We start from the raw sequence: 14265 nt of genomic DNA, 5'->3' as shown, positions 1-14265 counted from the left end.
TTATTACAGCAATGAAAAAGTCCGTAATTCACCAAAACAGTTTCCAAAGTGCTGCTACCATAAATTTAGAAATATCTCTTCATCAGTTCCATTCTTATTCTAATTTCTTTCCAGGGCTCTTGTTGTAGGTTGCAGTGGGTCTCCCCCAAAATGCATACGTTGAAGTCCTAACCCCCAGTATCTCATAATGTTCCTTTATTTGGAAATAAGGGCATTGTCGAGGTAGTTGGCACAGATGCAGTCATAGTGGAGTGGGGTGGGCCCCTAGTCCAAAATGACTGGTGTTGTTACAAAAGTGGGAAATTTAGTAACAGATATAAGAAGAATGCCAGGTGGTGATGAAGGCAGAGAGGGGTGGAAGGGGTGATGCTTCTACAAGCCAAGAAACTTCAAAGATCCCCCAGAAAACCACCAAAAGCTGGGAGAGAGGCCTAGAAGAGTGTCTCTTTAACATACCCCTAGAAGGAACCAACCCTAATAATTTTGCACTTCTAGGCTCCAGACTGTGATAGTAAATGTCTGTTATCAAAGTCACTCAGCCTGTGGTTCTTTGTCACTGTAGCCCTAGAAAATGTGGGTAAGCAAAACTCTACTCACTTTATCCAGAGGAGTCAGGGCAAGGCCAACCAGAGCTGAGTTCATGGAACTGAACAAAACATTTGTTTATAAGCAACAGAGGGTAGAGGATGTCTCCCTAGAATTTTTGATTAGGGCTGTGAAATTCAATGTAGATCTCTATTTTGGGTGAGTTAAGATCTAAAAAACCACTTATGCAAAAGGCAAGGATGTTAAGCAAAATCATCACCCATTTTTTAAAAACATCTTTCTGTTCACTCATTGTAATAGAGAATTCTTAGGATATAGACCATATTTTTAATCACTTCTGAAATTTTAGTGCTTTGAAACCGATAGCTTATCAATGTCTTAACTGCTTAATAATTTCAAGGACTATTTTCTTCCTCCCTTTTAATTCTTTTCAGGAAGGTCATCTTAGAGTTCACTCTGGATTCAAGTTACTCTGAGAACGGCTTTTTAAGGCATCTGGATCTCACATGGCCAACTGCATGGTTCAAGTCCCAGATCAGCCAGGCACATGTGTGTGCATGCCCAAAGTCTTAAAGGGAGAAATGGAGGAGAGGGGATTGTGACATGACCATCCCCCATGGAGGTACTTTCTCACTTTCTCTCTCTGTCTCTGTTTCTCTCCAGTGAGTGTAAGTACCTACTTAAAAAATTTTAAAAAAGAAAAAGAAGAAGGGTGGGTCTTCTTGCAGGGCCTCTGCCCCAGGTTTCCTACCCGTTCCCACAGGTTCTCTGCCCAGGGACACCTATCTGTCTTCTACCTATTCTCATAGAGCATCTTTGTAGCCATACTTTATCTTTAGATTAAAAATTGTACAAATGATAAGGTCTGACAAGTCAGGAATACATCATTTTTCCTTTTTACAGCCAAATCTTCTGATTCTTAGTTATTCTGAGCATCTCATTTCCTGTTATAGCCAGATGTGAACTGTAGGCTTATTCCGAGAGGCCAGGTCAGGTTCAAATTTTGTGTAATTTGGTTTATTAAAACTTCATTGCTTCTTCTCATCTTCAACCAAGGCCACTGTCTTGACTTCCTGCTAGAGGACAGGAGGCCTCACATTCTACTCTGGCCAGGGTGGGGCCAAGTCACTCCCACTCTAAGGATAAGTAACAAAAACCATGGCCCTGGGCCCCTGGGCCCCCAGTACTCATAGCAGTTGGCCCCCTGGTGTTCACGTTCCCATCGCTTCATGCTGCCTTATGTGTCAGTAGGAGGTACAGATGTAGGCTGCTCTCACTATCAGCAATAATGGCTTTTGCCTTGAATCCTGGAAGTCTACAGAAGAAGGATCATGGAATTGGCTAGGAATGTAAGTTCTGAGTATGAAAATAAGAGTACAGCCCAATCTTTGAGGGGTGATCTACTCACCCCAGCCCAACGTACCCTAAAAGGACAAGGTGCAAGTAGGTGGCCTGCAGTTCCAGGCAGTGGAGGAGGCAGTCTAGGACTGCAGAGATGGGATACTGAGACCTGCACCTCCAGTCAGGAAGAACACATGAGAAACCTGAGGAGATGGTGGTTGACAGGTGGTCTCACAGGTGGGCACTGGCTGGTGATGGGTAGGGGGTCTCATACCTCATCTTTAAAATAAATCCTCTCTGGCTCTATTTCACTAGCTATTGCATTCTCCTTACAACCTGCTTCCCTCTTTCTCTAACAGACCCTGCCCTGTCCCCTTGGACAAGTGAGGTCATACATCGCTATCAGACCAACCACAATTGTTCCCATGACTTCCACAAAATTAAAGTGGCAGGCCCTTCCATGCATATAAAATCTGCTTAAATAACTTAGATCCAGACTCACTGAGGGACATGTCTCCATGGGGGCAGGAGGGGAGTGCAGAATATCAGTCTATAAAAGGAGGCCGACCAGCAGATAGAAAGAGAGCAGATGGAGAGAGAGGAGGGGGAGAGGGCAGCATCATTGATACAGTTGACCTTCTCATTCCTAATCTCATCTTTCTCAGACACTTGGGTGAGTCGTTTTCTGCCCAGATTAGTTTGAGTTCACATCTATCTCTAGAAAGTAAGAGTCTGTCTTGATAAGTTCAGCCTGGGACAAAGCTCTGAGGATTAGACAAACAGAAACAAGGGCTTCAGGGGAGAGGGTGTGCATCTCCCCCGGGCTGGGTGGCTATTCGAGAGTCTTCCATCTTTTGTCTGACATTATTCATGCAGCAATCCAGTGAGTGACACTGCCTTTAGGCCTTTCACAGCTGAGGACCTTGCTCAAGACCCAGCAGCTAAGAACAGAGAGGGGTCTGCATCCCTACCAGTCCTGCAATGAACTGTCCCATGCAGTGCCCGACTCAGCCTCCAAGGCCTCTAACTCCGACCTCTGACATGACTGAGCCAGTCCGGTACTGTCAAGTTAAACACAGGCCCCTGCCCCAGTTGCTAGATCGTTCTCCTTGCTCACCAAGGGTCCAGGACTGATTCTGGAAACCTAGCCCTTGCTGTTAGTGGCAGTAGGCTGCTGTCTGACAGACCCTACATTATAAATGTTTCCTTTCCTTGAGACCGTAATCCCCCGAGGAGGTTTCCAGGCTGTGTTTGGCTCGTAGTCCAAAACAACTGTTTGACACGCTGAAGAATGTTTTATCCCTTCTCCAGAGACAGAAGAGCATATTGGCTAAAGATCACTTCCCCTCCACTCCATGCCACTTGCTGTTTCCCTCCTGACAGCTGCTGCAGGCACAATTACATCCACTATAAAAAATATTTTCCATGACAATGTTCTCTTTAAAAAATTGAGCCTGGACCTCTGCCAGCTGGAGATTTGATGTAACCAAAGATCTTAATCCAGCTAGAGAACGAAATTTGCTGAAAACAGAAAGGCAAAGTGGGCAGCCGGACTGTTTGCATCCCTACTGTGAAATCAGGCCTGACCCTGCATATCTGGGAAGAACTCCCACCAGAGCTGTGGAGATCTTGTTCCACAATAGGAAATCTGCTTTGAAAAAGAAACCGCTCTGCCTCTCCGTCAGACAAGATGGAATCCCTAGTTTCCTGATGTTCTCATGTTAATCCTCACAACACGGTTGTCGGGCAATCAGCCCTGGATGGGAGGAAGGGACGGCAGTTCTAGAGAGTAAATGGAGACCCTGTGAGGTGCTGGCCTCCACTGGCGAGTTCAGTCTGAGCCGTGCATTTTTTTCTACGAGTTTCAAACTCCAAACCATTTGAGCAAGACAAGTTAAAAATTTGGGAAATTGTGAAAAAACAAAAAGCCATATGAACTTTAAAAGATGGTATTTGACACCTTTTATTAAAACTCAAATCTCTGTTGAAACTTCTGGAAAACCTTGAAATGATATTCCTGACAAAAAGTCACCCAACAGAGTTAAAAGGGTAAAAAAAAAAAAAAAAATAGTCCTTGGAGCTTTAAGAACCAAGTCATTAGATAATGCTATGCTTTTAAATACTGAAATTACAGTTCTGTTTTAAAAATAATGGCCAACATCCTAAGTTTTATTAGGAAATAGAACAAAAATCTCTAGTATCTAGAGGGACCAGCAGTTAGCTTAATGGCTATGTCGCTGGACTCCCACATAGTCGACCGCAGTTCAAGTCCCAAACCTGGTGGCTTAAACTCATGCCGGGCGCATGTGCGTGCGTGCCTAAGATCCCGAGAGGAGAATGGAGGAGAAGGGATTGCTGCGTGACCATCCCCCCTGGGGGGGTGATTTCTCGCTTTCTGTCTGTCTCTGTCTTTCTGGCGAGTACATGCGCCCTATAGCAAAAACCTCTCCAAAATAAAAAGAAAAAAAAATCTCTAGTATCTATTTATATGAACAAATAAAAAGCATTTCTGAAAGTCCAGTTGTAAAGTTGTTTAAAATCCTTGAAACCTGTATCAGTGGTGTGTAAGATCATAAATCTCCATAAGGCAGACCCTCATTAAACTGAGTTTTACACTCATCAAGAAATTCCAGGAGACATCCGTTGCCATCTGTTGCTTAAAAAGAAATATTCTGTCCACTTGGAGAGCTAGTCTGATAATCCCAACCTGTGGAGACAGACCACTCACTGGCTCTATATGGTTTCCTACGGCAGCTGTGCAGGGTTGAGATGAAAGTTCTCTGAATATTTTCTCCCTGACGACTGGCATCTCTCTCAAATGTGTGTCTTACTTAGAAGTTCTCTGTCCACCCATAAGACATGGAGATATCCCCATCCACAAAAGATTCCCTTGTGGACAGGCTATAGGGAAGGAGAGCTGGGAGTTACCTTACTGCACTATTTGAATCCAACATTTGATGCCACAACTTCTCAGGCACTGATCATGTACAAGAGAGAAACCAGAGTCACTGTGCCCAGCAGAGCCCGCACACACCACTAATCCACACCTGAGCACCAGAACCAGGACTCAGCCCCCAGCACCCATGAAGCAGCCTCTTTTAATGGCTACAGTAGATACATTTTAAAACATGCATCAGATTAAATCACACATGTTTAGTTTATTTCTATTTTGGCAGCAGCATTAATAATAGCCCGGAAGCGGGGCCAGCAGATGGTGTGGTGAGTAAAGCAGTGGATTATCACATGGCTGACCACAGTTTGAGTTCCGGACCGGCAGCTTGAAAACCATGCTGGACACATATGCATGTATACACAAGAGCCTGAGAGGAGAATGGAGGAGAAAGGGCAGTGGTGTGGCTATCCCTTTTTGGAGGGCGGTTTCTTACCTTCCCTTTCTCTGTCTCTCTCTAGTGAACTCAAACACCCTATGGCAAAAACCTAAAAAAAGAAAAAGAAAAAGAAAAGCATAGCCTAAAAGCTTAACTTTATCATAGGAGAAAGACTATGCAATTGTAGGTTTGGTAAATGTCCCTGATACTTTTGGTACTGAGAAATAATTCAGAATAGAAATGCGTGGAAATATATGGCATATGAGTGTGTGTAAAAATCTGCATTTTTACATGGAGATATTTTACATGAAGAGGAAGTAAGTCTGCACTCTAGACTTTTAACTTAAAACCAAATTAGAACTCAAAATCTCATAATTATGAGTGGATAAATAAATGGGGTATATCCATACAATGTGGTATATCTATACGATGGGATATTATCTGACCCTAAAAGACACATGCTGTGACATGGGTGAATCGAGAATATCATGCTGTGTGAACAAAAGCTTGTCATGACAGGCCATATAATGTGCAATATCATTTACATAAAATGTCCAGATCTACAGAGAAAGAAAGCAGATTGGTGATTGTCCAGAGCTGAGGGGCAGGCAGCTGGGAGGAGTGAGGAGTGGTACAGGTTACTCCGGAGAACAATGGTTATTTATTTATTTATTTATTTTGAGAGGTTTTTGCCATAGGGCACGTGCGCTCGCCAGATAGAAAGACAGAGAGACAGAAAGCGAGAAATCACCCCCCAGAGAGGATGGTCATGCCACAATCCCTTCTCCTCCATTCTCCTCCCAGGATCTTGGGCATGCACGCACACGCGCCCGGCATGAGTTTTAAGCCTCCAGGTTTGGAACGTGAACCACAGTCGACTACATGGGAGTCCAGCGACATAGCCATTACGCTAACTGCTGGTCCCAACAATGGTTATGTTTTTCAAGTGATTGTAGACAAGTTTGCATAACTCTGTGAATATGCTAAAATCCACTGCATTGTGCACTTTTAACTAGGTGATTTTTGTGGTTCGTGAGTTACACCTCAAGAAATGGGTGGTATATTCATAAAAAGACGATGACGACGATGATCACATGGGGATCTATATTTAACCTTGACTCTAAATCAGTGGTCCTCAAACTTCAACGAGCCTCGGCCTCACCTGGAAGTTTGTTCAAACTTGGAGTGAGCACTGAACTTCACCTTCATTGTTTCTGAGTTCGTATTTCTGGGGTAGGGAGAATCTGTGTTTCTAACACAGGATGGAGCTAATAAGCTTCCCCGATGTTGCTGTTCCGGGGACCATACTTTGTGAACCACTGCTTTAAAACAGCCAACTTCTGGGACCAGCAGTTAGCGTAATGGCTATGTCGCTGGACTCCCACAGAGTCTACTGCGGTTCACGTCTCGGACCCGGTGGCTTAAAACTCACACCAGGCGCGTGTGCGTGCGTGCCCAAGATCCCAAGAGGAGAATGGAGGAGAAGGGATTGCGGCCTGTCCATCCCTTCTCGGGGGTGATTTCTCACTTTCTGTCTCTCTGTCTCTCTCTGTCTGTCTGGCAAGTGCACGCGCCCTATAGCATAAACCTCTAAAAAAAATAAAAAATTAAAAAATAAATAAAAACGTAAAAAGTCAGTGTCCCACTACATCATGCTCTTCCTGCCTCCTCCTCCCAGCGGGTCCCACGGGTGCACAACACTGTGCCCAGCTCCTTTTAGACAGGGTCTTCCCATGTTGCCCAGGCTGGCCTCGAGCTCACGATCCTTCTATCTCAGCCTCCTGAATTGCTAGGACTACAGGCAAACACCAGGAATCGAACCTGGGCCTTCCATATGGTCCCAGTTTAGGAAGCACAGCAGCATCTTTTTTTTTTTTTTTTTTTTTTTTTTTTTTAATTTTTACTTTATTTATTTATTTATTTTTTAAGGTTTTACCATAGGGTGCATGTGCTCACCAGAGAGACATATAGAGAAATATTGAGAGGGAAAATGAGAAAGCACCCCCAGGAAGGATGACCACACCATAATCCATTCTCCTCCAGATTCTCCTGTGGCAGGCAGTTAGTCATGAGCTGGCAGCCATAAGAGAAAAGTGAAAGGCTCATCTAGCTCTTGGCGCCAGGAGAGTGAGGCAATTTGCCACCTTCCTTCCTTGGGGCCTGAGGGAAACACACAGGGATGACTCGTAGATTTTTCTTTTACCAAAATTCCCAAGTAAGCGTTTTGGTCAACGCCCTAATTCCCATTAGGGTGATGGACTAATTGGGCAGTCTAATTGGGGCAACCTGGCTTGCATTGGGCATGCGCAATTAGGTGACCAAGTTCCTCATTCTTTACCCGTGAGGAAGGTGCACAGGTGCAGGAAAGAACATGTGGATTCAAATGTAAAGGAAGGACATAGGCCGCATAGGACCTCCCACTAATGAATATTCATGACCTCTAGTAATAAAATGATGGTTGACCAGTGCCTGGCAATCTGCCCACCCAAGAGCCTTTTGGGTGTACTTCCTTTCTTTCCTTTCCTTTCTTTCCTATTAAATTTTCTTTTCTACCTACTTCATTCATGGTTGTGGTTTCATTTTGTGCCTAGTGACAGATCTCTAATTTTAGTGATCTGGACACAAAGAACCAAGGACTTGACAATGTAGCTCAACACTTTCCCATCTGTTAACACTCCTTGTGGGATTTTGGACATACACACACATGTGCCTGGCATGATTTATTTATTTATTTATTTAATTGTTTTAGAGAGCAATTTTGTCTATAGGGCAGATGTGCTTGCCAGAGACACAGAGAGAGACAGAGAGAGGGAAAATGAGAAATCACCCCCTTGGGGGATGGCCACACCACAGTCCCTTGTCCTCCACTGGGGCATGCCAGCATGCACATGTGCCAGGTATGCATTTCAAATCACTGGGTCAAGGACTGAAATCATGGTGGGCCGCGTGTGAGTCCAGCACCACAAGCACTACAGCACTTGCTGGTCTCTCAAGCACAGCATCTTAGCAGCGTGCACCACTGCTGCAGGGTCTAAAACTTCAAGAAAAACTACTCAAGGACTTCAATAGCTTTTTGCACCAAAATAAACTTATACTTTAATTCCATTTTTCTATGAACTTTTTGAAGTTCCCTCCTATTTTCATAGGTTCCCAGGATGGTGTAGGCTGATATCCAATAGAAAAAAAGAATTTAAAGATAAGCCAGTCAGCCAAGTTGGGTGTTTCTGTTGGTAGACATGTGCACTACCTAGCCTCAGAGCTGACAATGCTGCTCAAAACCAAGGACGAGGCTGGGTCGTGTGAGTTGATATGAACAACCGCACTCACAGTTTTGCAATTATCAGTCCCTGGGGATGGAAGGACAAACTATGCTTTTCAGAGAACATGTGTTTCCTCGTGACCACAGACTGAAGAGGGAAGCTGGTGCTCTCATTATCACTTTTAGTTCAGGTAAGAGAGCTCATCTGCCTTGCATCCCTATGAGGTTTTCAGATAGTTCATGGAAAATGTGTATTATTAAAATATTGGGTCATTGGAAAGGTCATGATAAATTTTTTATGCAAAAATGCATCATGACTTCAGACAACTCAATAGTAGGTATGGACTTCAAATTTTTTTTTTGAGAGATTTTCACTGTAGGGCGCGTGCGCTCGCCAGACAGACAGAGAGAGACATAGAGACAGAAAGCGAGAAATCACTCCCCAGGGGGGATGGTCACGCCGCAATCCCTTCTCCTCCATTCTCCTCTCGGGATCTTGGGCACGCACGCACACGCGCCCGGCGTGAGTTTTAAGCCACCGGGTCCGGGACACGAACCGCGGTCGACTACGTGGGAATCCAGCGACATAGCCATTACGCTAACTGCTGGTTCCCTGGACTTCAAATTTTTGTTGCATCAAAATAAACTTATACTTTGGGACCAGCAGTTGACGTAATGGCTATGTCACTGGACTCCCATGTAGTGGACCGTGGTTCAAGTCCCGGATCCGGTGGCTTAAACTCACACCAGGTGCATGTGAGGGCATGCCCAGGATCTTGAGCAGAGAATGGAGGAGAAGGGATTGCGGCATGGCCATCCCCCCAAAAGCGATGTCTCACTTTCTGTCTCTGTTTCTCTCTGTCTTTCTGGTGAGTGCACGCTTTCTATAGAAAAAAACCTCTCCCCCCAAAATAAATTAAAATAAACTTCTACTTCAATGTCATTTTTCCACAAAATTTTGCAATTATTTCATATCAGAGCCTTTGTTTAATTAAATATATTTTTCTTTGTAATGAAAAAGGATATTTTTAGCTAAAAATATATAACATGAGAATATGAAAGAATGGTGTATACTTTGGCTGTCTCTCTCCCAATATCCTTTTGCACTTCCTGTGCATGTCATGGCTCCACAGCTGTCCAGCTGTGCAACACCGGCTTTCACATCACAAAAGCTCAGCTTTCTGACCGAGCAATGGCACTCTGACTCTACATCGGAGGCTGTTCAGAGACTAAATAAAATCATGTCCCAGCTTAGGACAGGGCCCACCGCTCAGTACACTGTCAGTATTAACAGTGCTTGGAACCTGACTGTCCTCACGTCCCCCAGAGCAGAGAGCAGACACTCTTACTCAGTTACTCAGTTAGCAGAGTCCATACTCCACCCCAAGTGCCTGTGCAAAATGTCCAATAAGGTTTCTTAAGAACCTGAGGAAAGCACACATGACCCCTTCCCCAGATCTGTTGTGACTTGTTTTTTCTTGTGCTAGCTGGATTGACTTTGGTTTGGGTCACCCACTGCTTTCCTACTGCTGTTTGGCTTTGCCCCTAACTGCTTTGCCCACAGTGTCTTCCTTCTCAAGGTGTCAGACAGGAAGAGCCTCAGGAGTCAGTATCTGATCTGGCCTGTTTGCTGGGATCACAGGGTGTTTAGCTGCAAATACAGTAACTAACTTGCCTTAGCTAGTTCTAACCAAGAAAGAACTTATTAACATAAAATAGGGACCTCCCAGAATATCTGGAAAGTCAGAGAATGGAAAGCAGAAAAAATACCCAAATTAGTTATACTGTGGAATTTTTTTAGCATATTTTTTCTTTTTATTTCTATTTATTTTATACATTCAATCACGTTACTTAGCTTACAAAGTGAATATTTCAACATATGTATATTTCTGAGCCGGTTTCCTGGGTAGGTAGCTACAGGTGGTAGATCAAAGTTCTGCTTTCAGATGTATGATCGATCTGGCCATTGTCTGAATATTCAGTCTCTCACAGGTTTAACATTTTTCTCCTAACAGAAAAACAGGTCCTAAGTTGAGTTCAGATACAAATCAATTTACATTCTTGCACATCAGATTTAGATTGTAAATTTGAAACTGACTTGTTCATATTACTAATAGTCTCTGCTTCATACCTTATGACAGACAATCAAAATTAGGCTCCTGCAGGTCACACGAGTTCTTTTAGAATGGAAACTGCACAGGGAGGAGGCCCTTCAGAATGGCTTTCCTAAACAAAAGAGCAGGATTTCCTGGCTTGTACTAACCCCTCCCTGAAGAATATACCTCCCCCAAAGCCCCTTTCTCATACATTCAATCACGTTACTTAGCTTACAAAGTGAATATTTCAACATATGTATATTTCTGAGCCGGTTTCCTGGGTAGGTAGCTACAGGTGGTAGATCAAAGTTCTGCTTTCAGATGTATGATCGATCTGGCCATTGTCTGAATATTCAGTCTCTCACAGGTTTAACATTTTTCTCCTAACAGAAAAACAGGTCCTAAGTTGAGTTCAGATACAAATCAATTTACATTCTTGCACATCAGATTTAGATTGTAAATTTGAAACTGACTTGTTCATATTACTAATAGTCTCTGCTTCATACCTTATGACAGACAATCAAAATTAGGCTCCTGCAGGTCACACGAGTTCTTTTAGAATGGAAACTGCACAGGGAGGAGGCCCTTCAGAATGGCTTTCCTAAACAAAAGAGCAGGATTTCCTGGCTTGTACTAACCCCTCCCTGAAGAATATACCTCCCCCAAAGCCCCTTTCTCATACCAGCTTTTAAAACAATACTGCTGGGGCAGGAGGGTGGTACAACAGTAAGACTCAGTGCTCTGTGAGGCTGATCCACATGGGAAGGTTCTGAGCTCACATATGGAGACCTCCCTGAGCATGCTGCATGTGCATGTGCATGTGATCTGGAGCTGGCTGAGGCTGGGGATGGATCGTGTCATCAAAACCCTGTTGGGATGCTGTGTATGTGCGTCTTTCTGTCTCTCTCACTAATGAAGAAATATATAAACTTAATTAAATAAATAGCATTGTTACCATTGTCCCTAAACTTTCATCTTACTACTAATTCCCCTAGAAATAGAAATGCCAAAGCTTTTAAGTATTTCCCATTTTAGCCTTATTTATACTTTAATTTTAGTTTTACACAAATTCTCTCTTTTCCTTGTCTCAGAGAAAAAAGAGATTGCTTCTCCTTTCTTGAGTCAGCCCATCCATCTTTTCTGTGAAAACTCCTTCCCGTTGTGATCTTAGTCCACAATGGTTTCTTCTTCAGCATCTTTTTGTTTCTCCCGTGCTTCTTTTAGGCTAACAAGTATGTACAGAGTCCCTCTTCTATGTCAGCACTATGCTTGTCACTGGGAATCCAACCAGGGACACTCATCTTAGCCCTTGGTGACAGGTGGTCTTTTCAAAGGAGGAAAGAGAGCTCCCCACTGGCTTCAAACATGCCAGAGAGGTTGTTCTTTTACTGTGGCTCCCCAAAGGAACACTAAATGAGATTGAGAAGGAATGAGATCCTGAAACTTGGGATGAAGTCATACAGACTAACTCTGATGAAGCTAGGACTTTGCTAGGACCTTGAAGCGCTACATTCTCATGCCTGGATATCTCTAAAGGACAGTGAGAAACATGGAGAATATATCGTTTGTCCAAGATCCCTCAACTAAATGTGAACCTACCCCACCTGATCCCCGTGCTTATGTTCATTGCTATAACTCCTCAAAGAAGCAAATGCCCTCTGAGCTGTTGACCTTGCCACAAACGTTTGTTGTTTCATTAGCTCTTTGAGTGATGGAATAATCAATACAATGAGAATCTCACCAGATGACACTAATAGTCGTTGTGCATGGCTAACCTACATTACCTAAAGCTTGGGAAGTTCTTGTTTCATTGGGTAGAGGGGATGTAATTGGAAAGTCATCGTTGATTTCATTAATTCTCAGATTGCATCATTTCTAGTTACTGCTACATGCCAATCTCTAAGGGTGCATGCAGCTCATGTGAGAACAGACCCAGTGCTGGCATAGAGGGCAGCAAGCAGCTTCCCTTGCAGAGCGAAAGGACATGGAGCAATGAGCTGGTACATGGAGTTGTTTAATATGTGCAGAGTGATCTGTGAATCAGGCAGCCCCCAGAACTGGTTCTAAGAAACTCTGGGTTGCCACATGATTGAATAACATTTACGGATAGGAAAAGGAAAGTCTGTACAGAAAATGGAAGTGAAGTAGAGAAGCAGCTGGATTGGTCACCGCTTGGTGCTTGTCTATTTGAACACAGTTTAAACAGTGGACCTTGTTTCATTGATTGAAGTCAGGTTGCTGTCATTGGCTGTGGCTCAGCTATTTGCTAAGGAAACAGACTCCCAAGTTAGGTTGTGCTTTGTTCATAAGAACGCAAGTGAATACGGAGGCCTTCTCAGTCCAATATATTAATAGTTGGCTTAACACCCTAAACATCTTTCTGTCGGCTAGGCCATCACAGGCTTTAACCATCTTCTCCATTTAGTTAAGAATTTTTCCCCCCAAGAGTAGACTTGGAATCTTCTTGGCATTCTCAGATGATTCTTTTTCCTGGCTTCGATATCTCACAAAGTGCCAAAGTCATTAAACATGGTCTCAGAGTAAAGTGATGATGAAAAATACTTTTTCCGGGCAAGAATAACTTTATTCTTTCTTGGCTAGAAGCAGTTTTTATAATCTTCATCAGTGATAGTGCTCAAACTCTAACTTGACTGTTAATCTGCTTTCATTGCCATATTAATACCTTTTCAAATCCATATATAACTCAAGTTCCTACAAATTATAAAAGAAGAGAAATTTCATCTTCAGGAAACAAAGGTCTACAGTTTAAAATTCCTTACACTCTTATCACTAGATTATGTGCATTGTAGTAATTATGACATTTTGACTAGACTACATGTGCTTAATCGCAAAGTGCATCTGAATTCTCAAAACAGTGATCATCAAATTTCATTCATTACAACTCTCCCCATAATTAACCTTTTTATGAGTGAAAAAAATAGTAAAAAGTCTATTTGTATTTGTATGTCATGCTTTATTTTCTCTTATTTTGTTTTTTTAACGCCAAATGATAAAAGATTGATATTTAACAGGATGTACATATTTTGTCCTTTAGAGAATGTTGTCCTCTTAAACTAATTTAAAATTTTGTTGAAATAATTTTTCATTGCCTAAAATACTTACTTCTTCAAAACAAAAGACACTACACAGAAAATACTCTGGAAAATGATATTTATAACTGGAAGAAAAAATAATTTAGTAGAAAAGATGCAGAAATGATGGTCGGTGTAACTATTAGACAAGACTTAAAAACAGCTATTACACATATGGTCAAGGATTTAAAGTAAAATACATAAAGTAAAAAATGAAGAAATAAAAAAAGGAAACTATAAAAATAACCAATGGGAAACATTTAGAGCTAAAATTCAGAATACAGAATTTTCTGGCCAGCTGTAGAGGTGCAGATGGTAGAGCCCTGCTATGCAATGCTGGAGCCACCAGGGAAGCTTGGATTTCAGATCCTGGGTTTACTAAGGATGGGGATAGGATTATGGTATGGCAAAACCCTGTGGAGGATCTCTTACACTCTCTCTCTGAGACATGAATAATAGAATTTTTTTAAAAACTTCTTAGATACACTTAACAATAGATTAGATGATAATAAACTGGAAGACGTGATAATAAAAACTATCCAAGTTGAAGCAAAAAGAGAAATTGAAAAAAGTATGTGTAGAACCTCAATCACCTATGGAGT

The sequence above is a fragment of the Tupaia chinensis genome, unplaced genomic scaffold (genome assembly GCF_000334495.1).
Source record: "Tupaia chinensis unplaced genomic scaffold, TupChi_1.0 Scaffold000046_3, whole genome shotgun sequence".
Taxonomy (NCBI): domain Eukaryota; kingdom Metazoa; phylum Chordata; class Mammalia; order Scandentia; family Tupaiidae; genus Tupaia; species Tupaia belangeri.
This window is presented reverse-complemented; position numbering follows the sequence as displayed.